We start from the raw sequence: 26387 nt of genomic DNA, 5'->3' as shown, positions 1-26387 counted from the left end.
GACCAGAAGTATTTTATGTTGCTGGAGTACATGTATGTCCAGGCAATGTGCATTGCTAAGTAAACCAAAAGCTCATCGTAAAGCAAATAGCCAAGGCATGCCACTCATTGCCTGCCACTGATGTTTGCAGCTTCACCTGGGATACAGCTATAGGGAGACAAAAAGTTAGAAATTCCTCTCTGAATTCAGCCCATTGCAAACAGAAAAGAGACATGTCACCCAGACGAGTGCAGGGGCTCATTTTGCTCCACTGCTTTGTTGTGGGAGCACTTTTGCAGACACCCGGGGCTGTGTGCCCGGGTCAAATGTTCGACCTGCAGTTTGTCAGGGAGGCTGCACAACTCAAACCCTCCCTGTTTTTTTGTCCTACAGATAAAGACATACACCTGCACGTTTTGACAAAGTAACCTGAAGTGAGAAAATTAAGAATTTCTAAAAAATCCTTTAATACTTTAGCCTTACTACAGATTTCTTCATGTGGAAGAACCAGCTGCTGTACCATACTGTAAAGCAAAATAAATAAATGAATAAATAATAAACACAGGTGGTAGTGGCAGTGAAAAAGCTCAAGGAGAAATTGGTGCATTTCTCACTTATTAGGACATTTCCTTGATTTTAAGCATAATTTATTCTATTTCAGTTGTGTGGTTTCTGCACATTTCCGTTGAAACATCTGTAATTCTGGCACAGATCAGAGGCAATACAGTGAAGTCTCATCTGGGAACAGTATCCTAGGAAAGTGAAAATACCCCAAAGCTGTACAGAAAATAAAAATAATAAGTTAGCATTTGAGGGCTTGAATGAAAAAACAGACTAGATCAGAGGCAGGTGAATCTCATCACCCAGTGACTTAGGCGACATTAACAAGGAGGCTGGTATCAGCCCACCCTGCGTACAGACAGGGCTGGGAGAGCCATCCTTGCTCCAGGCTCTGGGACTCATCAAACCTGGTTTCTGATGGACTTGTTGTTCATGGCTGACTAACTTTTTAACTCAATCTTAATAAGAGGCATGAAGTTCTCCTCTGTGGAATCCACCTTGGAGAGAGAAACTGTGACTGAGGAGTCAATTGTTTGGAGGCTAATGAGGCAAAGTCCTGAAACGTTCTTTCTACAGAACCCTCTACGGGCACCCTAAGGTCTGACTCCAAGAGCAGAGGCTGACCTCCACCCAGGCACCCATTCCCCCAAACCTGGTAGGAACTGAGAATCTTTTAAAACTCCATCAGCTTATGTGAGACAAGGCAAGGATTGCAAGGAGAGCCTCCAGGACAGATGCACAGAAGGCATGATCTCAGAAACCTTGCTGCTGGGGAAACACACTAAAGCTCTTAAAATTTTAGGTTGAAAATTATATGGAACAAACTACAGTTTTAGCCAAAATTTATGTATTTTCACCTATTTTGTTTATGAGCTATGGGTTTCTGCAGGTGAATTATGTGCTACATGGGCTTTCTGTTCAAGGTGCCACCAGAGGGGAGGTCCACTACTCTAGGGCAAGCGAGTTGACCCGCCTTGTCCACAACATTCTCTCTGCGAGTCAAAGACTACATATGAACTTGCTACTAAAGGAGGGAGTGACATATATGAATACCTTTTTTATGAAGTAGATGTGTGCACCATGATTGCCATTTGGGCCCACAAAGAGCTATAGGATCATTCACTTCCCAGTGGAGGACTTCAACACAAACAAAATGCACAGTCATTCCTTGGTCATTTGACTAAATCCTGGGGTTCAGCAAAGGCTTGACAATGAACAAAGACTACATCTACCATGTCCTGTATGGCACAGGGTGGGATCTCAAATGGCAGCAAGTTGGCAGGTCTGTGTGGTACAATGCTGTGCCCTACAGAGGTGCTTGCTAAGGTCCCGAAGCAGCATGACCACATCAGCATAGCATCCTGCCTGGCCTAATTAAAGAAACGGAGCTAATTAGGCCAGGCACTGTGCCATATTGATTAGACGGTATAGACACAGTCCTAATATCTAGACATGTTAGCAGGATGGTATGGCCCTTGGCTTGCATGTTTCCCAGTTAAATCAGAGCCTTTCTTCTCTGTAACTGTCAGCTTGGCACTGCTTACAAGCACTGGCTTCACATGGGCTTTAATGCTGCATTGTGTTTTGTTTTTCTTTAATACTACCCAGAACTCAACAGTCATCTCCCTGTTTTGCAGGCACAGTTCCTGAAATAAGATTAGCTTTGTCTCAAGGGGTCACTTTCCATCCAGCAAACCAAAAGCTGTGCAGGAAAATGGAGACGAGACAGAGAGACAAAAAATCAGGTTGCATTGCAGAATTTCAATTGAAGATGAAAACTTTTCAGGGCTCTTTATGAGGAAATGAATAAACCCACAGTTTAGGATTTTTGTGTTCAAAGAGCCCTCCATATTCATCTAACTGCAAGGAGCTGGAGGTTTCCCTGCATGCTTAGCCAGGGGCTGCCTGTCCCTGGGACTGCAGTCACACAGTGCTCAGACATGGCTTTGCTGAGCTGCGGGCTGGTTGTTCTTTCTAATTTAGTGAAGATCTTGCTAAAACAAATTAGTGAAGAGATAAATAAGTAAATAACCCCCGCCCCCATCAACACTCACACAACGAAACATGGACATACAGACCATAGCATGGACCCATTTCCCCATAAATCCTATCGTACAGCCTTCTTTGTGAGGTTGTTCATCTTACTATACAGCATCCTGACAGCAGCCCTGCTGGTTTTGCAGAATTCCTTAAGATGACAGTAAAGCTACAGTAACAGCAGATGAATTCATCCTCCTAAAGAATAAAAAAAAAAAACACAAACCCTGCTAATTCTTTTTTTGTGGCCTTTGCTTGCCATTTCGATGCTCATCATCTAGGAAATTTCAAAAGGATTGACATATATTTTTTTCTAAATTATTCTAGAGGGGCTCTGAGATTCTTAATATTTATGGGTCTGACTATCTGGGAAATCAGACTTCATATCACCATTTTGAAGATCCTGTTTCAAGGAAAAGTGAATCCCAAGGTTCAAGCAGGGCTGAGAAAAAAGAGAATGTTTTATTAGCTATGATCTCTCTGATCAAAGCAATACCAAAAGCATTTCTCTGTCTGCAGATAAAACAATGAAGAATGTGGAGTAGGCAGAAAACCTAATGCCTGCGCTATGGTACATATGTCTGTACTTCTGAATCCCCTCCCCACCAAAAAAAGAACAGCCTTTCAGCCTGCAAACATGTGCACAGATCTCCTTTTATCAGGCTGTGAACATCTCTATTTTATTCCATTTCAATCTGTAAATAAATGCAAATTGATGGATTAAGTAAAATGACTTTATTCTGCTTTCCTTCCATGGCAAAGGTGGCCGAGCTGTTTTACTTGAGAGCAGACAAGAGGGGGCACTCATGCATTTCCTACATTACAGCTTTTGACTTGTGCTAGTTAGTTGGTAGGAAATGTATCTGAGGCAGACATCTGAGTTGTTGAAAAAGGTTGCAGGAAAAATACTGAATTAATACAATGGCATTAAGAAGCAGAAAAATTGCCAGACAGGGAAAATAGAAAAACGGAGGCAAGGTGTCCTGGTGCACCAGGCTGAGAGGTTTGATCCTGCAAATCTGCTTATGAGGGAAGAAAAAGTGTTGTAGGAACAGAGGTAGAAGCAAACTCACATGGGGGCAAAAAAAAAAAAAAAGCTGGATCATAAGTGTACTCCACAGCAGTAAGCTAAACTTGGCCTCAGGCCCCTTGCAAGCTTTTAAATTTTCAGGATAATGAAAAAGGGCTGAATAGGGTCTGAGAACAGCTGAAAGAGATACAGCCTGAAGGGTAGTCCTCATTTTACTAATGAAACAGTTTGGGCTGCCTACAAAGGGTCACTCAGGAAAGCTAAATAAATCAATCAGCTAAAGGTGTGAAGTCAATTTATATAAGCTATAGCATATTAAAACTCTGTGTGAATAGTCTCATTCAGGGTAAATAGCCCTAGATTACTACAGTTTAAATTTCTAGATTAACAGAAACAAAATATATTTTGATAGCGAAGTAAAACAAGATGGAGGGAGAACAAACATCCAGTTAGTAAATTAGTCCTACATCCATGGCCTGTCTTTGTTTTTAGCAGCAGAAAACCCAAAGCTTCTTAGATGGGAAAATAAAGTTTAGTGTGCTTTCTATAATCTTAGGTGCAAAAGGCTGTGAGTAGCAAAAACTGTGGTAGTGCACCCAACTACAAACCTGGCTGTGCCACCACGAGTCCCTGTGCTGCCCAGCTTTCTCCGTGAGCCTGGCTGGAACTGAAGCGCATTCCTAGTGCATACAGCAGTCAATTAACTATTATGTAACTTCTAACTAACAGAATTTAACTAAATTACTGGCAAGTGATATTACCAGAAACATAACTTCATAATTCTTTTATTAAACGCTACATTCACTTGCTCGGTTAAATGAAATATCAGTCGATCAAAATCTCTGCCTCGCTTGGTAAGATTCCCATCTCTTTCCTTAGCTTTTCATCAGGCTCTGCTCAACTTTTTCTTTTTGCACTGCTAAAGTAAATCAAGCTTTTGTTTTTTCTGTCTATTGTAGGCTTCACTCATTACTCTCTTCCTCACCCCAGGCTCTTCATGACATTTACTCTGCTGTATTAATGAAGAATTTCTCATGCTACAACTAAATGAAGCAAAGCAAAAATAAGGTAACGGGCTGAGGTCAGTATGTGTTTGTGGACACTTGTTTGTGAAACACTCCTTCTTCACAGGGAAACCTGAACTGCAAACAAGTTCTGCAAATCAGCAGTCTCCCACCACAACTTTATAGAGGTGTTTATTAAAACCAAGGTTGGGATTCTGTAAGCAAGTGAGCTTCACTGCTCACTTAGTGACTTGCAGGTAAATCACTACCTGAGGATGAAATTAAATTAGACAGGGAAAGATTGTACAGCTTAGGTGTGATGGCATAACAGGCCTGATTTTTTGAAATTAATGGCTGTTTGTGAATGGATTTTTCAATGAACTACTGTATTGTTGAAAATAAAGTCTACCACAGACTTTTTCTCTAGAACATCCTAGCTGCAAATGTGTTACCTTCCTCAAGGGTCACATTTTCCTTTTGGAAAGAGGAAAATATCAGGATTGCTTTAGAAAATTTCTGACCTATTTTAACAAGATTTGGAAATTTAACTCTAAAATGATTATTTCTCTGTTTCCACTATTCTTAATTGAGATTCCACAGGAATGTGAAAATGGGAGGAGTAATCCAATGAGAAAATGAAAGCATTGCAGTAACACTAGTATGTCTATGGCATTCACTTAAAAAAAAAAAAAGATAAACTTCATGCTTGGGAAGAAAAGGCAGGCTGAAATCTGAAATTAGATACTTAAAAGTTACAGACTCCAAATGTGGCTTAAGAGGTTGCAGAACCTCAAGCTGCATGATCCTATTCCCAGTTAAAGGCAATGTTTATTCTCTGTATATGACATTATCTTGGTAAGGCTGATTAGATACCCTGCATAAAACTAAAATATTTCTAAAATCATTTAAAGAAACCACAACCAGTATATAAAATGAGAATCTTATGATGGTTCTACGTAGTTCTTTTGAGCAATCTAAGAAGAAACCTGTTGTTTTTCCTCAATTCAACCTTCTATCCGCAATAAACTGGTAGAAGTATTATGCAATACACATAATTTATACAGTAGAGTACAACTAGTTTGAGTCCTGTAGGCTCTGTCACGCAACATAATCAATAATTCGGTGATTTCTCCACCTTTTAACAGTTCTGTGCTATCTTTGTTTTTATTGTTGTAAACTCCCACTGCCCTGAAAGGACAGAGTAAATAACTGCAGAATCATTGTTTCCTTTGCTACAGGGAAACAGTATTTGAAATTGATTGGTGAAAATTCTTCAGATATTTTAGCAGTGCACTTACTTCTAGATTCAGAGAAAATTTGCTCAATTCAGGAGCCAAATGGTTTCCACACCATCTTCTTAAAGTCTGGGAAGAAATCTTGAAAAGCCTTTATGGGATGACTCCTATCTCACCTGTAAAAGAGCCCAAAACCAAGGCCACACCATATTAAACAATCAGAAGTCTCTCTCTGGTGGAGAGAAATGACATTTACTGAGACTTGTCTAAGGGATGCAGTTAAAAAGGACCAAACCAGAAGTTTTAATTCTGAAAACTTTAGGCTGAAATGAGTTTTTTACATCTCTATAGTGTTACATGTAGGAAATCAACAAAATAACTACATCTAATTATTTATTTTAGGGACATTTGGTTGCCATTTAAAGCAGAAAGAGTTTAGAAATGCTCATAATCTATGGAAAGGATTCATCTAGGATTTTATATGTCTGTTCTCAAGCAATCAGCTCTTTAAAGTCCTCTCCAACATTTCAAGAGACTTTCTTTTCTCATCCCCAAAACGCATCTTTCTTCAGCCGCTGTCCCTTTAGTGTCTTCAAGGCACCACTCTCTCCTTTTCTAACTCCGTAACACTCAAGTTATGTTCTCACTGTCCCAAAAATCTGGTTTGCCTAGAATCCATCAGTATATGCTTGAAAAGCTACTAGAAGCACAGACAGAGTATAGTATTCACCAGCCACCAAAAGACAACCTCCCTCAGGAGATGAGAAAGGAGATGCCTCTTCTATCTAGGAAGGTTTGTATGCTAAATTTCTGAAAACACGCTCACAACCCACTTGGTGAAAGAACCACAGAGACCTATTCCTGCAAGGTACTGTGAGTGACCCATTTTCAGAGAGAGCTTAGCGTTACTCAACCCCTTCCAGCATCAGACTATGTAACAGCCTCCTTAGAGCTTAAATGTACTCCCACGCATTTTTATACTACCCTACAAATTAGACACATTTCAAGAAATTAAAAGGATGGGGGAGGGGGGAGGAAACAATTAAGCTCCTGAGAAAAAGACAAACGCCTCTAATACAGAGAAATTTATGCATACATTTGTTCATTAACAGCAGAAGAAAATTTCTAATACTGCACACAATGTTTTAAAAGCCATTGGGAAAGCAGACTCAGAAGGGTGAGGGCAAGATGTTCAGCCTCCTTAAGCAGCAGCTGAAATGGGCTCTAAATTAATCAGGAGTCTTAGAAACTCTAATAAGAAGGGGCTGATGAGAAACAGCTGCACCCAATCCCTATAAAAACCTTCAAAAAGAAGGGAATTAAGTGATAATGTCAGTGGAAGAGAATATCATCACAGGATGGTCTCCTGCTGCTATAAAATGCTAGTGTAAAACTAAGTACTTTTCCAAGGGGAGATAATTATGATGAGTCTCAGTCTTGTTTTTCAGTTCCTGGACTTGATTTCCACTCTACGGTGTGGTGATACGGCTACCCTTTAGGAAGACTTTAAATTTTATCAAGCTTGTGATTAAGAGCATCCAATTCTAATGTTTATTGGAAATGGTATTCAAAACATCTATTCTGTCCCCACTGTAGACAGCTGTGTGAGAAGAAGTATGTATAACGAAAGCATGGCTTTGTAAAGGAAGGGAATATGAGGCAAAAATAAAATGCATGCTCTTTATTAATTGTTGAGGGTCTTCAGTATCATAGAGTCAATAAAGTTAGCTTACAGCCCACTTCCAAGTGTCCTCCAGAAAGGATGCAGCCCCAGAACACAGAGTTCCTAGTCTCCATGGATATGCAGTAGCTTTTTTCCCGCAAACTTTGCAGGATTTGGGCATTGCCAACAGTCTTCAGCTACAAAATCTCCTTTATTAAGGGGAGAGTTGCAGCATTGACTCTACAGATTTAAGCATCCAGATGCTGAAGTCTGTGTTTTGCCTTCAAATGGGCTTTTGGTGACTGAAAGAAAATATTTTTGTGGGGGAGTTTTCAACTTGTTTTCTCTGGAACAAATTGCTTAATTTTTGTCTTCTTCAGTTTCCATGTTTTTAAGATTGTCTTAATGCTGTGGTTGCAATGGAGACTCAGTGAATGAAGATTTCAGGGCTCCCCTATGGAAATGCTCTATTACTTCAGAGCTGCTGCTACTTCTCTAACCTGAGTCACCACAATAGGAAATGACTCCTCAGTAGAAGATGTTACATGTGAACTGTAACACACTTGTCTAACATTCCTACAGAAGCTCAGTCTTTTTCTTTCTGAACTAACTGTATGAGAAAAGTTGATCCCATATTCAGTTATCTGCACGGAAAAAGCAAGCTAAAGCAGTAAGATTTCTGCTTGTTCTGGCTGTGGAGAGGAAAAGGGAGGTACAAGCACTGCAGAGGGGCCATCAGGCAGGTACTCACCCCCACAAGGAGGTGTTACAACAGCCTCTGCACGAAGTCTCGGCTTCCTCTGCTTCCCGGCTTGTGCAATCCTCGAGTCTATCATTTCCCAGCATAGCTGAATATCAAATCCCGAAAAAAAGGTTTGATAATGCAAATGTATTTAGTAATGATGAGCCATTCTGAGGACTCTAAGAGTCATAAACATGTTTGTTTTTTCGAGGCAGGGTAGGGTTTGTAGTGCAATAGAAGGATGAAAACAGCCCAGATTAACAACTCCTCTCATCTCCTGCTCTGACAGCCCCTTTCTCAAAGCACCAATATTAACCACTTAGAAAATGGATTTATGCCAACGTTTAAAGCACTTCTTCTTTCAGCACACCAGATGGTACTAAAAATTCAAAATATTTCCTACAACAGCTGTATCTTTGACAACAAAATTAATGCAAGCCGAAATACCATTGCTGTGTGTAGGCCATAATGACCAGACTCTTCGGTTTCATGTCTAATGTAAAAAGGCATTTTATAGCTAAAAAATAGATCTGATCAACTCAGTATTGCGTCAGTCATGTGACTCTGTCTGGGTTTTCAAAACCAGATGCAAAATTTAGTGCCTTTATAGTTTAACAGCTGGTCTGATAAGAATGTAAAATACACCTTTCCCTAGAGCTATAATAAATGTGTTAACACTTTCTTACAACCAGCCCTTTCCTACAACTCATCATTTTCTTGCCCCAAGCTCCGTCTTTATGTATTTGATGACATAAATCTTTTAAGCAGGTTTTGACCAGAAGCTAACTTCCCTTTCTCTCTGATATCTGGACAATAATATGTGTTGGTTTTTTTTTTTTTTTTTTTTTTTTCCTCTGGTGTTTAAAGAGGAGGAGGAAGGAGGGGGAGTGCTTTCAATTAGGACAACAAAAAAATGCAAATTGTCATGCCTACAGTTTTCATCTCTTTAACGTGAATTTGTACAGTAGGATTTTTTAATGATCTATTTGTTAGATCATTAGTTAGATCATTAGATATAAGGCAGGCAGCTCTCAAAGTTTTAGTATTTTAAACAGTGAGGTGTCTTTGGCAAGCCCTGAACAGTGAGCAATAAGGTCAGGAAACATGAAAACAAAACTCAAGCCAAATAATTTGCCCATCAAAAGGGTGTAATCTTTAAGCAATGTAATGAACATGATTTTATTATCTGTATATGTTTCTACATGTACATGAACATTCTTGATGGTAGCATGTGAACATCTGTTAAAAAAATTCAATTACTTAACAGCGCTGTGAAGCAAGAAATGACTGTCAGCTCTAGCTGTCTGCACAGAGAGGAAGGACAGTCTGGTGGTTATTGACACTGGACTCTGCCTAAGGAGGAACAACTTCACGTCCAGCCTCTGTCACATACTTGTGAGACACTGAGCCACCACTGTTGGGAGCCTTACATCTCAAAGTTGTCTAAGACATGTGGAGAATCTATATTGGGAGTGGATATTAAAACGCCAGCACCTCGCCATCCTTTTCCAGGTCAGACCTTGCTTTTGGTAGGTGAACATCACCTTCCCCACATCTGTTTGTTGTTTGGCTCTCCTGCCAAGCACAGCTCCCTGCTTTCCCACTGGCACCTTCCCTGCACAAATCACTCCTCTCATCTTCCTGCAGTGCAATTCCTCCCCTCATTTGTGGGATTCCCTTTCCTCCAGTACTCTACTCCCCATTCAGCACAAGCATGCACTTGCACAAGGCATCTGGCATTGAACTGATGTGGTTGGCCTGGCATTGTCATGCTTGGACATGGAGGTGATGAGCAAAAGGTTGTTATTTGCGGATGTAGAGCTACAGCTATTTTTAACCATCTTCCTTTTGCACAACTGCAATACTGTCATATTACTTCAGCATACTTGAAAATTAACATTCACGAAGCAATGAATGAAAGGGTGTGGATCTAAAAACTATTGATAGAGTTTGTTCAGATTTTAAAAAGTGAGACAAATTATTTTGGAATGTGCTTCCTTTAAAAATGTGCAGCCCCTGCTCTCGGCTGCATTAAGCACACAACACTAGCTGGAAGTATAGAGAAGGACTATAAATCAGGTGGAGGTGGAGAAACAAGACAGATCACATCGTTCAGGGCTCCCTGCAGGTGCCTCCTCAAGCCTACATACTGCCTCATGACCTTGCAGGAACAAGACCACAATAAGAAGGTGGGCAATAGCTATGCTCAATGACTTATAAAAGCATTTCATTAAAATCATGTGAAGATAGGACTGATGATAGTTTTTATTTCGTTTAGCCACATGAGTGCTCCCATTCAAATTTTTTAGTTATTTTTGCTCTTCAAAAATATACTGACTGTACTGATGGTCAGAGGCATCAGGCAAATAGATGGAACATTAGCAGACTTGAACAGATGATTTTACTGAACTTCAGGCTCTAAATACCACAAAGGTGATGGCTTCAAATACAGTGTGTTCCCACAACCAGCTTACTCGATTTCAAGATGAACAATATATATGACTATATATGACTATGAAAAATATATATGACTTCTATGCCCTGGTGATCACCTGAGCAGGCTCACAAGCAGAACAGGCACAACCACACAGCCAGGCAGCCAGGAAGGGCTGACCCACTGCAGGGACCCCTTTCAATCTTTTAATTCAGGTGAAGTAATTTTAAAGCTGTATTTAGGAAATATTTTCTAAAGGAACCATTGCATTTTGAAACGATAGCATCTCCCTTAATTTTTGAGGAGAGGAAACTAACAGTCTCTAGGCATTGCAGACTGAACAGGGTTTTCTGAGCACTGTTGGCTCATTTTGCATTTGGCCAAGATTGACTTACGGTTGTTTATTTCCCTTTCAATTTGCAAGAGCTTGGCTCTCCCTTGCACAAATTCCTGTTAGTGACACACATCCATAGCTCACTGGAAGCTGAAGGACTGGTCACACTGTTGGTTAAAACCATGCTTAGATGCTGATTTGGAGCCAAACTAGCTACTAAACATCTGAACACAGATGCTGCTGAACGCTTCTGTGGTGCCCACTAAGCAAGCAGGAGCCAAGCATCAGCAGAGGAACAGCCTGTCCAGGAGAGCTTCCCATGTGCACTGTGGATAGCTAGCCATGTTAAACTTCAGCAGATAAAAACTGAGGGGCAGAAGTTACCTCTGGACCCATTTTCAGGTGTATCTATTTCATTCCAGTGCAAAACCAGAGGTTAAAATGGAAAGGGCCCAGGCTTTAACTAATCCATTTGTTTTTGTACAAGACTGAAGGATAGCTGAGAACAGGTTAAAAGAAACATTGAAAAGTTATTATTTGCTCTCTTTCTTAGTGGGACTTCTTTGCCTTCTGTGTACTCACTTGGACAAAATCAGAGTACATTGTGTGATGCATTGGGTCAAGGCTTTGGCCTCAGGTTTGGGACAGAGAAACTTTTTGATTATATTCTTGGAAGCCAAAGCCTTCATTAAAATGACTTCCTTCTTCAGCACTAGCTCTGCTAGCTGCAGTGAAACGTTGTGCACTTGAGTGATTCCTGGAAGACCATCTGCGCTTTCCAAAGTCTGTCCCTGTAAGTCCCTTTCTCAGCTGCAACACACGCATAATCACTATGGCTAACTGATTATTCTGTGAGCGTGTGTGATTCCCAACCTGTCAGATTTTCAAGGTTTGAGATGTTGACGTACAGCTCCAAGCTGAACACTTTCAGCTGTAGGATAAAGCACATAAAGGAAAACAGGGTCAGTTTGGTACACCTGTTCTCCATCCATCCACAGAGAACACACTCTTTATAAACTTGAGACAAATTCACCATAGGCTCCCAGAGGTAAAAGGCAACAAATGAAGTCACTCCGCAATATTTTATTGCTGCTAAGATACTGAGAGATTGAAAGAAAGCTGACACCGGGAAAGGTTACACAGACATCCCAGGAAAGTGCTCAGGAAGCAGTGAACACCTCCCATACACTTTTAGTGCATTACTAGCTAAGCTCTGCACATTTAATAGCTTGCTCTTCATCAAAAAGATTTATGATGCTTGATAACAGAATGATATTGCCAAGAGACTGTGCTGCAGGAACGCTCTCCTTGTGGTGGCAAGCAATGACACTGCTGGAATAAATGATCTCACGCCCTCACTGCAGTAAGTGGTTGGGATCTTTCTGCACAATCTGTTTGCTGAAAGGGAGCTGGGCTGCAGGTCAGCACACACCATGTCTGGTGAGCAGCATGGAGACTCCACACCGTGTCTCCTTCTTCTGTGAGGGATGGAGTCCCCGACTTGGACATTCACCTTTCTGCTTTGTCCTGAGGAGCTCATGGTCTCTCATTCTGCTGTCCTTGGTTTCTTAAGGTCCAGCCTTCAATATACCTGGGGATTTCCCTTATGCTCCTCAAGTGCTTTTGCATTCCTCTAAATCCCATGGTTTGGGAAATATCTGCTCTTTGAAGGGAAATACGAGGGAAATACAAGGGAAATACGAGGGAAATACAATACAATTGCCATGACAGCAGTGTACTGAGAATTGCCATGACACCAGTGTACTGAGTGTCCCTGCACCACACTCCACCTGCAGTCTGTAGGCATGTGCAGAGCTGTCCTTGGGCACTTCTTTGACCCTCCTGCTATCCATTTGTGCTCAGAAGGATGCAGCGGATTGGAAAAACTATCAAGTGACGGGGGATGTTTTGAAATATCACTGTAAGGCTGTGACACAGTGCCGTGGGCTGTGCTGCACGCTCGTGATGCACATGGAGCCACCTGCAGACACCGTGGTCGGAGGACTGGGGACGAGAGAGGACCGGTCTTTCCAGGATGTTCTCGACATGGAACCTGCAGCTGCAGGCACCAGAGGGGTGGGAAGATCACTGCCACGGCAGGTAATGTCTTCAGTCACTGCATTCACCCTCTGGCAAAAGGACACTCCTGGAGTCATTGGATTTGTTTCTAAATAGGAGTAAATGCTGGGAAATTTTTATCACAGTAGGTTACAGTTGACTTCTCCCCTCACACACTTGTTGTGGTCTCTTGCAGAGATACAGCCCTCAGAGCAACGTTCTGAGTTTGTGAATTTACTTGTGGGTTTTGATGTTACTTTGGTAATTAGATCTGAAATCCATTTTGAAAAATGAGAAGCAACTGCATGCTCTTTAGATGTCGTCAGACAACCGCAGGAGCCTCTGAGATGTGAACTGCAGACAGCACTGTGTCTGTCTTTATGGCTTGCTGCTGGCCATTTATTGCTACTTTTTCTCTTGCTTCTGAATATATTCTTTTTTTATCATTCACTCTGTCACTCTTTGCTCCAATTATCTGGTGCTCACTGTCCCCAAAGCCAGGATTCATCCTCAGAAGTGACAGAACACAAAGTTTCCCTTTCTGTATAGCCAGAGCTATTTCAAAAAGGCTCTGTCTATAGAAAATAACATGCAAGCTGAGACGGATGTGAGGTAGGTACATGGCCAGTTAAGAACCACTCAGGCGTGAAATGTCTTTTCAAAAGTACTGAGGAGAGGTTGTTGCAATGATGTGGTCATTTGTACAGGGTGAAAGACATGATTATTTTTTCCTAGGAACTGGCTGAAAGAAAGCAACAGCATCACTGACCGTATACCAGTGGCCTCTCCTGACAGGGAATGTGCCTGGGAAAGGTGCTTTCAAGACACAACATATCTCAGCAGCAATTCTTCGCGGATGACCCCTCACTTTCCCTAATAGCAGGTTAAGTCATTGTGACAGAGGTTCACACTCTCCAGCACAACCTATTTATTCCATATTATTTTATTTGTTTTGTGTGCTAATGTAGAGAGTCTACTCTTATTTAATCACATGGTCATCCGGGGATCTCCTTTTTCATGGCATTCCCTGAAAAATCCCTGAGCCTTGTGCCTCAGTAGTCACAGTACAATCTTTCAAGTCACCTCTAGCTCCCCGCAGTGACCTTGGCATGTCCTTAGTCTTGCTGTGGTGATCGCACAAGAGGTGGGTATTTGCAGCTCAGACTGAGGATTTGGGAGACAGAGTCTATTCTTAGCTCTGTCACTTGGCTTAGTGGGTCACCTTGGAGGAATATCTTCCCCGTTGCTTGCTTCGGTCCCCTCATATGCAGGAAGAGGTATTTAATGTTTCTGGAAGAAAAGTGATTAGCTAAGCTCTAATACAATTTCCCTTCCTAGTTATCTGTCACACTGCTGTCTGCTGAGAGAATGCTAGATCTGTGTGCTCTCATGCTTGCAGATGTCCCAAAGCACTATTTATTTATTTATTTTTTTCTTAGCCTCTCTCATATATTTCAAGGGCACAATCTTTGTGTCTCTTACTCCTCATGAAAATGGACTATGGCACTCTGGCCATCCTCAGTCCCACCATAATTTCCTTGGCAGCCAAACACACCCTTTGCCAAAAATTTAGCATCAGAGTTTTAATTTATCATTTAGCTCCTAATAGACGTTTGATATTTGAAGCAACACAATATTTGAAGCAATGTGAAGTAAGCAATGGCACCCAGGCTCTCCAAAGGACTCCGGCACCATCCTACCTGAGAGCAGACAGCACAGGAGAAACAGAAATCTTACTAAAGCAACATCTGGGACTGCATCTTTCTGGATCTTTGGAAGCTCCTCCAAACATCTGCTAGGACAATGCATGTTATGTCTCCACTCTCTGGAGCATGAGTTGCGCTTTTGGTGAGTGAGTGTTCAGAGTAGCCGTAAATGGCATATTCAAGAAGCCCAGTGTTTCTGGAATACTCCTGCCTCACATTTTAAGTGCTGCATAGTCCGTTTGTCATGTGCAATGGCATTTTGTTTGGGACTTCTGGAAATCCGGCAAGTCTATTAGCGTTGTTTCTCCTTCTCTTTGAACTGCCAGACAAAAGGCCAAAAAACTTTCTTTCTCCTGATAAAGATTCTGGGGAGAGATGAAAAAAAGACATGTCTGGGAAAATCCAGAGATGTTTTGGTTGAAGACCAACAGTAAGCTTTTCTGGTTGAAGACCGACAGTAATTCCAGAAACACTCATCTTCCTTACCTACTCCTTCCTCCCACCCGTTGTGTGATTTTACCACAAGGCACATAGGTGATCTCCTCCTGCCCTCTCCCAGAGTCCACTCCTCTCCTGCTAGGTTTCTCTTTCTTTGGATGATGGTGCAGAGAAGTCCTCTTCATGAAGGCTTGCACCATTGTTCCTCCTTTTTGCCCAAAGCCTTCTCACTCTTCAAACCACTGCTCTATCACCTCTGCCCCTTTGTTTGCCTGCTTAGGGATTTTCCACTCCTCACCTTCCTGCTGATAAAGTTAATCAAACTAATTTTCCCACTCAGTCACCTCCCTTATCGCAGTCACTGCCTGGCCAGAGCCCAATGGATATGGTTTATGAGCTCTGTTCTTTGTTCTGTAGCTTTTTCTGGCCAGGGTGAGTGATATGTCTTGGGGTCTGTGTCAGCTCCCAGCTGATTCATAATACTTTGAGACTGCTAACAAATACATTTTGGACCATTTGGGGAAATAACTGGAATTCAGAAATTCAAATAATTTCATCATCAGGCAAAGATCCAGGTTATGGTTTTATTATTATTATTATTATTATTATTATTATTATTATTATTATTTCTTTTTTTTTTCTCTTTGAAACTCTCTACTCTCTGTTTTCTTGTGCATAGCTGCCCATATCCGAGTGATGACTGCCACTTCATTCGGATTCTGTGTCAATGATGGGAAAAGGTAGAGAACACTATTTATTCTGCCCTATCCTTGCTTGTGTTGCAGTATAGATATTTTAAAGAGGCAAAATGGGAATGCATGTGAGAATCAGCTGGAAGCTGTCTCTGTCACCTCCAGCAGATATCTGGGCTGCTCTGCTCTCCTGTAGTTGGTGGAAGAGCCTGTGCTAGGCTAAGTGTCTGTGGGGTGTGGGGGAAAAGCCCATGGCCCTTCAGCACCCAGTGTCTGGGGGAGCTGAGGCACGGGCACAGACCAAGTGCTTCACTCCAGATTGTCTCAGGTTTGGGGAGGTGACTCCTACCAGGCAAGTCAGAAAGATTTTTGGTATCTCTTTCTCATGCTGTTGCTGCTCCAGCACCACTCTTATAGTTAACACTGAGGACAGCATGCGAGAGCCTACGGCAGCATTTTGGCGTGTCTGTCAGTTAATCTGAGCACGTGTGTAGGGAATCCTGGTGCTCAGAGTCACTACTAATCCCCATCATGTGGTTTTGTGCCACTGAGTTTGTTCAAGCCTTCACAGTGGCCTTCCCACAACTTGGCTGTCAGCATCAGGGACCTCTGAGGAGGTCCTCACAGCTCAGTGGCAGGAAAATCAGTGAGTACGCAAGGCTTGCGTGGGCTATGAAGCACTCCCAAAGGGGTTCCTCTCTGCACATCACTCCTAGTGCTGGGAGGCGTCTCAGCTTTTCACAGGTTGTCCTGCTGGGGCAAGAAATAGAACAGGTTTTGTTCTGTCATACTAAAAACTATTTTTTATTATTATTTTTGTTTAAAAGCCTGCTAGATTTGGAAAGCAGGTGGAAAGAATTGGAAGATCCTGCTCTGACATCATACACCCCATCCCCATGCCAGGTCCTGGCTCCTCATCTGTGTGTCCCTTGATGAAGCTTTCCATGAGCTGATGAATCAGCAGAAAGGAGGCAAGGAGACAGGGAGGTGAATGGTTACCTGAGGTTTCACTGAAGCCGTGTGGCTCAGAAGGATGTCCTGTGGGTGCTGTGGCTGGGAAAGGGAGTGGGGAGGAGTGGAGTGGTGGGTGCAGGATGGAGCCTCCCTTCTCTATCTGCAGCAAACTCTTTGCCAGCTCAAAGACACATGCAACTGCTCTCCCGGGCAGCCCCATCCCTCCAACATCAGGCTCTCGTACTCAGGGCAAAGCCTTGTGAACCCATCCTCTTCCCGGGAATTCGATAAAGTATATATGCCACACGGGGGATTTCCTGTAGCCCAAAGACTGGATAATTAATTTAATTAGGATATCAATTTATGATCTTCCTAATGAAAGTTGGTTGATACAATGTTAGCTTTTGATATGCAAAAATGCTTTTGAAACTCTACCTCACCCTGGGTGGCCCAGAAAGTGTTATCATTTCACTGTCAATAGATAATTCATTCATAAGACACACATGTATCCCTGCTTGACAAATGCTGATGGTACGTGTTGAACAGTCTCTGAGGTTATGGATTAATGCAAAGTTTTCTCTTGTGACAGTGCCAGAATTATCTGTTTTTCAGGCTCTCCCCAACCCCTCAGATCACTTCACTGACTTTGTTTTGGACCTACAAATATTTCATTCAGCCTACTGAGGGTGCATGGAGACAGGGGCAGGGGCAGTGACAGGGAGGGACTAGGACTAGTATTGGGAAAAAATGTAACATGAAACTAAAACCTGAGCTGGAGTGACTAAACTTACTATGCCATATAACCACAGCAGTACCTACTAAGCAAGGACTATGGTAGTTGTAAGGTATAGATTATCACTAATTCTTGGTTCTTATCGCAAGCGCTAGCAAGATGAACTGTAGGGTACTGGATTCCAATTTGTGGAAGATACCAGCACAGCAAGAAAGAGAAGGCTGCCTACACTGAAGCACGATATAGTGTTGGTAGCATCTCTCTGTATTTGAAAGGCCCCAGTATTTCCATAAATAGTATTTTACTAGTATGGTAATGAGGATGGTAGAATTTCTGAGGGATTTCCACTTATCTCATATAATTTTAAATAATGCTCAAACTGTCTCTTTGCCATTTGTTTCAGTATTTTCTGCTATTTTGATTTAATTTAACCCGATTTTCTGTAGAGCCAAAAAAATTTCCCACTCTCATTTCTTTTGGACGGATTTGCTCATGGGGCACGTTTGTTTCTATTTCAATTATGACCCTGTTAAAATGCAAACATTTTCAATGTTTAAAAAATCTGCTTTGAACAGCATAGCATTCTTAAATTAACATTAACTAGCCATGCACTTTTCATGTTATTGCACTGATAATCTGGAGTGCTGAGCCTGATTAATTGCCGTAAGTGCTACTAGTGACTTCCCAAATCACTTGCCATGTTGCCAGCCAATGCACCTCCTTGTTCAAAGAGCAATCATTCCCTTGACTTTAACAAATGTGTTTCCATTTCAGACTGGCTTCCTGGGTAGCCTACACAGTTCCTGCTCTCATCAGTGCTGGCCAGCTTCTGTGGTTAACCGCGCCCTTCCGGACTGGCAACAGAAGACACCCATGGCTCACTACAGAGTGTGGTGGTTGGTGCAGAGCCCGTGCTGCTGTTAGATGGTCAGTACCACTCTCTGATGCCCACGTTAGGAAGAGAGGCCCAGCTCAGGAGAGCTGCTGTACAGGGATGGAAGAAGAGGAGGGGAAGCGATGAGCTGCAAATTATTGATCCCACCATAGCATCTATACCTTCTTACCTGCCCTTGCTTTACAGACATGACCAGATGGCCTCCAGAGGTCCCAGAGGTTGGACCAGATGATCTTCAGAAGCACCTTCCGAGCTCAGCCACTCAGTGACCCAGGGAGGGAGCACAGCCAAGAGGAACTGCCACGAGGAATCCTCACTCATTAATATCTCCGGCCACATCAGGAATGTCCCATTGTCCCTGGCCCCAGGGTTACAGTAGTATCAGGTGCTTACAGCCCCAGGTCATCTTCCGTGATAGCCAGGAGCAGTGTCTGGTCATGGAGGGAATAAGCGGGCTACCTGGTTTGTACAGCTGGTTGCTACTCTGGCAGATTTGATGATGCGTATAGATATGGGCTTTTGAGCTGTGTACTGTGGGTGTCTTGCCTGGAGACAAAAAGGTGGTTTCCAAATTGTGGAAAACCACTGGGGTGAAAAAGCTTGAGGGAGATTTGGTGGGATATGTGACACGATGTAACATAAATACTGTAGACCCCTGACAGAGAGAGTGGCGAAGTGTTTTTTGGGCACTCTGAGGGGGTTGAGAAGCTTCCCTCAACTTGGTGGTAGACTTCTTGTGTTTCTACTAAACCCTACATAGTGTGTGTCCCCTGACTCTATCCTTATGTCAGCTTTAGCTGATCAAAAAACCCTCCCAAAGTCCCAATTCCTGTATCTCTGCTCACACCATATGCAAACCCTCAGGTGAGGATGAAGGTGTGGGAGCTGACACTTTTATAGTGGTGGATATGTCCTACTGCCAGAGAAAAGCACTATTTCCAAACTGCCTAGAAAAACTATGACATCGTGAACTCCCTTAGAATTAAGGGTGTTCCGTATGACAGGTGGAGACTTATATCATGCAAGGAATGTGAGAAGAGGGCCAGATACCTAAAGTCACGTGAAAAGAGAAAGAAAAGGAAAAAAAAAAAAAAAAAAAAAAAAAAAAAGATTTGTTTTGCACTCATGCAAAACAGGCATTTTAGACAGCTGGAGACATTTCTGCATCTCAGTCTGGATGGTGGCCAGTTTAGACAAGGAGCCGGTGCCAGTGAAGAGATGAATGAACTGCAGTAGCTTTCTCAATCTTCCCCGTATGGCTTCTTTTGGGGAGATGCAGTCAGGCCTTCCTCTTGGTGATATGAGAGAGAAACAAATCTAAATCAAAAGTCTTCCTTTCTACTCACTAATCTTCATTTGTGAACCTCCAATGGGAAAGGTGCAACAAAACAGAAACCAAAGAATACTGAAGAAAAGGAAAAGTAGCACTTCAAAAGCAATCCAGAGGGGGAGTTACTTCAAAAGGAAACCCTGGAGTGAGAAGTACTTCAAAGGGGAAAACTTCCCTAGGAAGCCTGTTGCAAATTATTTTAAAGTAGGTCCTACCATCAAACAGATGTAATTAGTTTTATTCCTATTGCTACTGTCGTGAAATCTTCTTCAATCAAAAACACCCTGAACATTTCATATGGTGGAAGAGCACTTGCTGAAGGAAACGTGGAGCTTTAGTGTAATCATTGCCAAAATCTCAGCATCATACAACTGTGGGCAATAGACTGCAAGAAGCACATGCTTGTCAAAGCTAACCAAAGCTCAGAAAGGTCTTCCATAGCAGATCTGTCCGATAGTAACTTGGGCTCACTTGCTTCCCATCTTTTCACAACAGACTTGCACAGCATAAATGATGTTTGTTGGTGCAGCAAAAGCTGCTGTAATTTTCCTGCCTCTCACGTATTTTCATACACTTTGTATAGTCTGATCCAAGCACTCTAAAACTACACATACTTTTTTTTCTTCAGCTACTTCATTGCCTCTAAGGATATGCCAATCCAAATGCCATCAGCTGCATTACTGTCAATTAATTTTCCTATTATTGTAGTCAGTGTAATCATAATAATGACAAATAATGACAACATGTTCTAATCCTCCTATTTTCTCTCTTTTTATCTTTCCTGTCATTTTCTTCCTTCTCATCACTTTGCTCCCTTCATCTTCCATTTACTCCTTTCCAGGTGTTTGTTCTCACCACAAGGGTACTGACTCTCCCCAGTTCTCCTGGCTGCTGCTGTGTCCTCCCTTGGCTAGATTCCACCTTAGCTGCTGGCCCTCTCACTACCACTGATGCTAATGTTAAAATGTCTGTTTTCTTTTAGAAGTTCAATCTCTGTTCTCTGTAGAGAAACTGACAGGGCGAAGAGTATTAGCAATGTAGGTCAAGCATGAACAACAGTTTCCAAAGAGAACTGAGGTATATCAGGATTATTAAGTTTCAAAGTGCCCACAACCTAACCTGAGGAAACCTCCCTCAGTTCTCAGTGTTTTGCTTCCTTGATCCCCTCCCAAATCCCTAGACATTTGTTAGTTTCTCATTGACTTGAGAACCAATTAGTACCTTTGGATTAATTAAAATTAATGTTGTTTGAAACCACACCCATGCCTTTTCAGGCACCTTGTTCCATTATATTTAGATGGATACACGAAAAAAGAGTGAATATGTATTATCATGGTGTTAGATATAGCACATATCACTCGGAGGCTCTCTCACACAGACACCTAGAAAGCTTACACATCTCTTTCTTCTCTTTCCCATCAGAGTATGTCTCTAACTTACTATGCACCTTATTCAACAGTTTAACTTCAATAGAGAGCATGTTTGAATCTCCCTAAGTAGCATCCGGATTGTTACCCTAACTCAGGCAAAGGTGGATCCTTACTCCCTACCTTCTGTTTCTTGTCCTCTGTGGTCAGGCAATGTTGTATATCTATTGGAAAAGGAGGAAAGGATGTAATGAGAGTATTGGGTTTTTATTTTTTACCAAGAATCAACATTTAGCGCCCCAGCCTGAAATTTTAGTGGTGTTTTTTCTCCTTCTCCAGACATACTGTTACACTGTATTTTGAGTTTCTAATTCCCATACTTCACGTTGAGCAACCGTACTTCAGCAAATCATCCCCTTTATTAGCTGTGAGATAAACCTGGTCTTCAAAGGCAATTAGTCCATCCATGTGATTTTTATGTATAAAGAATATATACCTCCCAGTCTTCTGTAGACCTCTCAAGTGCACCAGTTTCCTGGATTTCAGCAGCCTATGGTGCTAGACATACAGAGAAACAGCTCCTGTGAGTGCAAGGATCACGCAGTTACGGTGGCGATATGTACACGATGGGACATGTCAGACCTCCTGCTCTCTGAACTGCCGGTGCCAGCAAGTCACTTTCTCTCAAATAGCAAGCATTTCTTGGCCTTATCAGAGGATGTTAGAGTGTATTCAACATATTATGAACATCTTTATTTAAGATTTTAATATTAACACTGTTGTGGTTGAGACTTGTTTTGAAATTTGTCTCTTAGCAACGTCAGGGTTATTTACAGTAAATCACATCTGAATTGAGATGAAAGAACTTCACCTGACTTCAGAAAGAAAAATATACACAACTTGTGTTTACAAGGCAACCCATTACATGTGAATGCCTTGATGGTAGCAACTTATGGAACATCCATATGTGCTGTTGGCATTTGTAAGGTGATGAAACAGAATGCAGTTTCTGATATCTGAGCTGCTTTTACTGTGGTATTTGGGAAAAAAAAAAAAAGCCCAATTAAACTAAACCTGGAATTTATAACAGTTGATTTATGTGAAAAACAGGAGCCAAACCATACTGTTTATTAAAATAAAGTTCAAGCTCTAAAATCATTAAAAATAATTGTGTATTTTAGTAGATATGCTGACCACTGTAGAGCAGCCTGACAAAGTAGTGGAGCCTGAGGCTACTATTTTGAGCTAAAAAGAAAATTAAAATAAAGTTGTTTTTGTTTTAAACTAGGAAGGAAAGAAGCTTACAGAGAACAGTTGTTCTAACTCTCCTAATTTCTTTATCACAACTCAAACAAGAAGAAAACAGAAAAGGAGCTGGCTTAGGAACAGATGACCTGTTTGTAACATCAAATATTATGCTAGTATGCACATTTTTCTACTTCTCTGTGTATGGGTTAAACCTCACTGCTAAGTGTTTGATTTTGTAGTGCTGGATCAATGTTACCTTGGATGGTGCAGAGAAAGGGAAGAATTCATGCTGCAGATATCACATTAAGCTAATTGAGAAAATTAATTAATTAATTAAAATTAAACAGCATCCCTAGTTCAAAGAACATGTTAAGCCATTCTTTAGATAGTTGCAGCTAGCAGTCTTGGATATTAGAAAAACAGACATTCCTACTGGAAAAAAATGTGCGAAATTATGTTTTGGGCTAGCTCCTGAAGTCACTGCAGATTGTTAGACCCATAGGCTCCTTACAGTGTAATGGAGGGTTTAGCACTGAAAACAGAATGCATCCTTGCCAGCTGAACAGGAAGGAGTTGTCTTTGTCAGTCACTTCAGGCTGGAAGTGCTTTGGAGGACAGCATGGCTTGGGAGGATCACACCTTGGAGCAGAGACTGCAGATGAGAACATCTTTTCACCAGAGTGCAGCTTTCAAACGTACAGTCTCTCCTAGAGTTTGGAAATCTTGCCAAACCCTTCTCATAAAGCAAGCCAGAAAAGATCTTCTCTCTCACCATCTCCCTTTCCAAAAATTTAGGTTTGCATCCCTTCCTTAACACAAATCAAATTCAAATCTCCCTTTTCCTTAAATCTTCCTCACTGCCCTTCTCTCCCACCTACTAATTGCTAGGTTGTAGTGGTGTGGGTTGTAGGCCCATTTTCATAGGTCATTTTGCATGGATTAATTACATGTTCATTATATCTACCTTGGTTCAGAGAAGATTTGAATCTGTAGCTGGGAGGACATCTCTTTTCAGGGAAGGGAGATAAATCTTCATGTATTCTGTGCTTCAGGTGAATGCTGTGGCCACTCAAACACAGTGGGGAAGGGGAGCAGTCCTCTGTTTTGGGAGAGCTGTCCAGAGGGAGCTCAGCAACCCCGTGCAGGGGGAATGTACATGGTGGTGTACCTCAAGCAGGCCTCAGGCCGAGGTGGACACCCAGCTGGTTTCTCAATTTTGTCACACCTTGAGGCAATTTCTTTGTGTGCCTCAACTTGAAATTCATACTCTCTTGGCTTTGTTGGTAAAACTCAGACATTTACACACTCTGACAGCATCAAAGAAGAGGTTAGCAGCCAACGGGGCACTTGGGGAAACCCCATTTTTAGACTGAAAGGTGCCTAAATAACTGGCAGTCGGGTGTTACCACCTGAATGGCATCTGACCATCAGGCAGTCTCTCTTTCCATGACATTTTTCCCAGAACAGGTAATTTCCTGGAATAAGGAGACAATATCACCCTCCAAGAAATAACAGCCTTTCTTTCCAAAACATTTGAAAATGTTTTCTAATCCTTCAAAATGAAAGCAGCAACTGTTTCATGTCTTATTTCCTGTACAAGTCAAAGATTGCCGTCTTTATTTTTGTGCCTTTCCTCAGCATGCAGCTGTCATTGTAGTTCATTATCTTGTCAGAGGCATTTGCAATATGGGGACTATTGCTTAAATATTTTCAGCTGTTTGCATCCCATGGTAGCCTATTTTGGTGAGTGAGAAGTAGAAATAGGATGGAGTAGCAGAGTGGCTGAAAAATGGTCAAGTTTGGCAATGAACTGAAAAAAGGACATGATGCAACAGGCTTAATTCCAAAAAATCAGAGACTACAGTGATTGTAATAGCAGAAGAATAGATGTACACCTTTAAAAATGGCAGAGGACAAGTACATTGCTTACTTTTGATATAAGTAAAATGGTAGTAAGTAAAAAAGTATTTCTTTTTAAAGTTTACTCATTATATGCAGTCAGTTCTACCGGCATGACCTAATGCCATTGTGATGACATACCCATTGAACAACCTAAGCCACTTTGTCTGAGAGCTTTGTCAAGCCCAGTTCTTGTACTGGTGTTTGAGCCGGGGGAATACACAAGCTGTGCACCCGCTGCATGGGACTAAGAGATATGGACGTGTTTTTTTCTGGCTGTCAGCTACCCTTCTCTTGATGGGGCCATGTGAAAAAGGGTTAGGAAGAGATGGCCTTAGTTGTGGAGAGGGCAGCAGGAATGCTGGACTAGTGAGCTCAGCCCATGCTGTATCTTTTCCAGGACTGACAGGGAAGACCTAGCAGGTATAGCATCTCCGTGATTTAGTGATGTTCCAGGGTTAAGAGGACTGCTAGACACACAATGCCTCCTGGGCCTCCCATCTGGGTGAGAGAGTATCCATTATGGTAGAGCAGGCACATAAAACACAGGCTGACACGTAGATTAATGGTGATTACCAAGTCTGGACTTCGCTGCATCTCCAAATATACAGCTTTCTTTTAGGATGACATTGTCTCAAACATCTGGCCAGAGGGGAACACACAGTAAATTTCTCACATGCAGAAGGGGAGAAGTGTTAGATTATGTCTGACAAATAAACAAACCAAAGAAACCTGTTCCACCTCAGTTAGAGAGCAACAATTGCCTGGATTATCACTGTCAGCACTTGAGTAGATTTATTACTTCTTATCAACAGCTAGTTAAAAAAAAAAAAAAAAAAAAAAAAAGCCAAATAAGGGAACAGGGAGGAAAATCCTCCAGACCATAGTCTGCTGCTGATGCTCACCAGTCGATATGACTTGCTTGACAATCATGTGCTGGCTGTCAATAAGGATGAGCTATGCCACTTATGCAGCTGTAACTAGGGCAGGTGTGAAAGTCATCTTTTTGTAGAAGACTTTAAAAGAGAGGTTAGTAGCATATACAGGAGCATGTAGATACTTAAGTTTCATGAGTGAGGAATCTTAAATACATGGATTATGCAAATACTAAAAAAACGGCTGTGTGATGCACTTAAAAATAAGGCACAAGGTCTTCTTTATATGTACAGCAGGCAGGTTGCAAAAATAATTCTCTTCTGGTTTAAAACTGCAAGCAAGACAAGAATATGTCTGAGGTAACCAAATTTTTTAATGGAGGCGACATTATTATAATAATAGTGCTTAGAGTGATGGCTGGAGTTTGGTTCATCTTGTTCTGTTTTCATATACTGAATTCAATTTATATCTGTCACCTACTGGTAACTTGGATGCTCAGAAGTGTGCAGGTTGCTGAGTCCTCTATTATTAAGAACATAGGAATTTAATATCTATCTACATAGCAGATTTGCAAAATGCTCTGGCATTTTACCGATGACATTAATATGGTGCTATCGCAGATCTGCGTAGAGTAAGAGACAGTCAAATGAAGCTGTTTTATTTATGAAACAGAACTGCTACAGTTTTATTAATTTATAATGGAAAGGTCAATTCAAAAACAAGTGAACTTGTGAAAAATAAGTTATACATAAAGAGCACACCTATATATCGCATAGTTTCTTCCCCAGTGTATATGGGCAGAAGGAATAGAAGAATTTTCCTTTTTTTTCTACTTTGTGAAGTTCAACATGCAAAATATCTAAGAGTTTGTGTCTTTATGAACATAAATTATAACTTTTATAACACAGAGGAAAAGGAGCTTAAATATGGATGTGTTTCTAAAACTGAAGAAATTCTATACCTACAAATAATTAAATGCTTATCTGTATAATTTCTGACTTTAATGAGTCTTTAGTGCTTCTTTTCTATTCCCACTTACACCAGATCATATGGGTAAGATGCACAAATAAGTGAGATCTCAGTGTTAGAGTGACAATGCACAGATGGTTTAAAATTCTATGATAAAATCACAGTCTGGACTTTTTTTTTTTTTTTTTTTTATAAAAGTTATT

The 26387-nt window shown here is 41.5% G+C and overlaps 1 long non-coding RNA gene across 2 annotated transcripts; it reads right to left on the bottom strand.

Annotated features, from left to right (window-relative positions):
- Positions 1–463: 463 nt before the first annotated feature.
- Positions 464–7648, bottom strand: LOC121064198. Of its 2 annotated transcripts, none has more exons than XR_005816402.1 (3): positions 7580–7648; positions 2686–2775; positions 464–756 (listed from the first exon to the last, which is right to left on the bottom strand). It is a non-coding gene; the product is annotated as an uncharacterized LOC121064198 (long non-coding RNA). The 2 variants fall into 2 exon arrangements; XR_005816403.1 differs by lacking the exon at positions 7580–7648 and adding an exon at positions 5910–6022.
- Positions 7649–26387: the final 18739 nt, after the last annotated feature.

This window comes from Cygnus olor, chromosome 1 (genome assembly GCF_009769625.2).
Source record: "Cygnus olor isolate bCygOlo1 chromosome 1, bCygOlo1.pri.v2, whole genome shotgun sequence".
Taxonomy (NCBI): domain Eukaryota; kingdom Metazoa; phylum Chordata; class Aves; order Anseriformes; family Anatidae; genus Cygnus; species Cygnus olor.
This window is presented reverse-complemented; position numbering and strand designations above follow the sequence as displayed.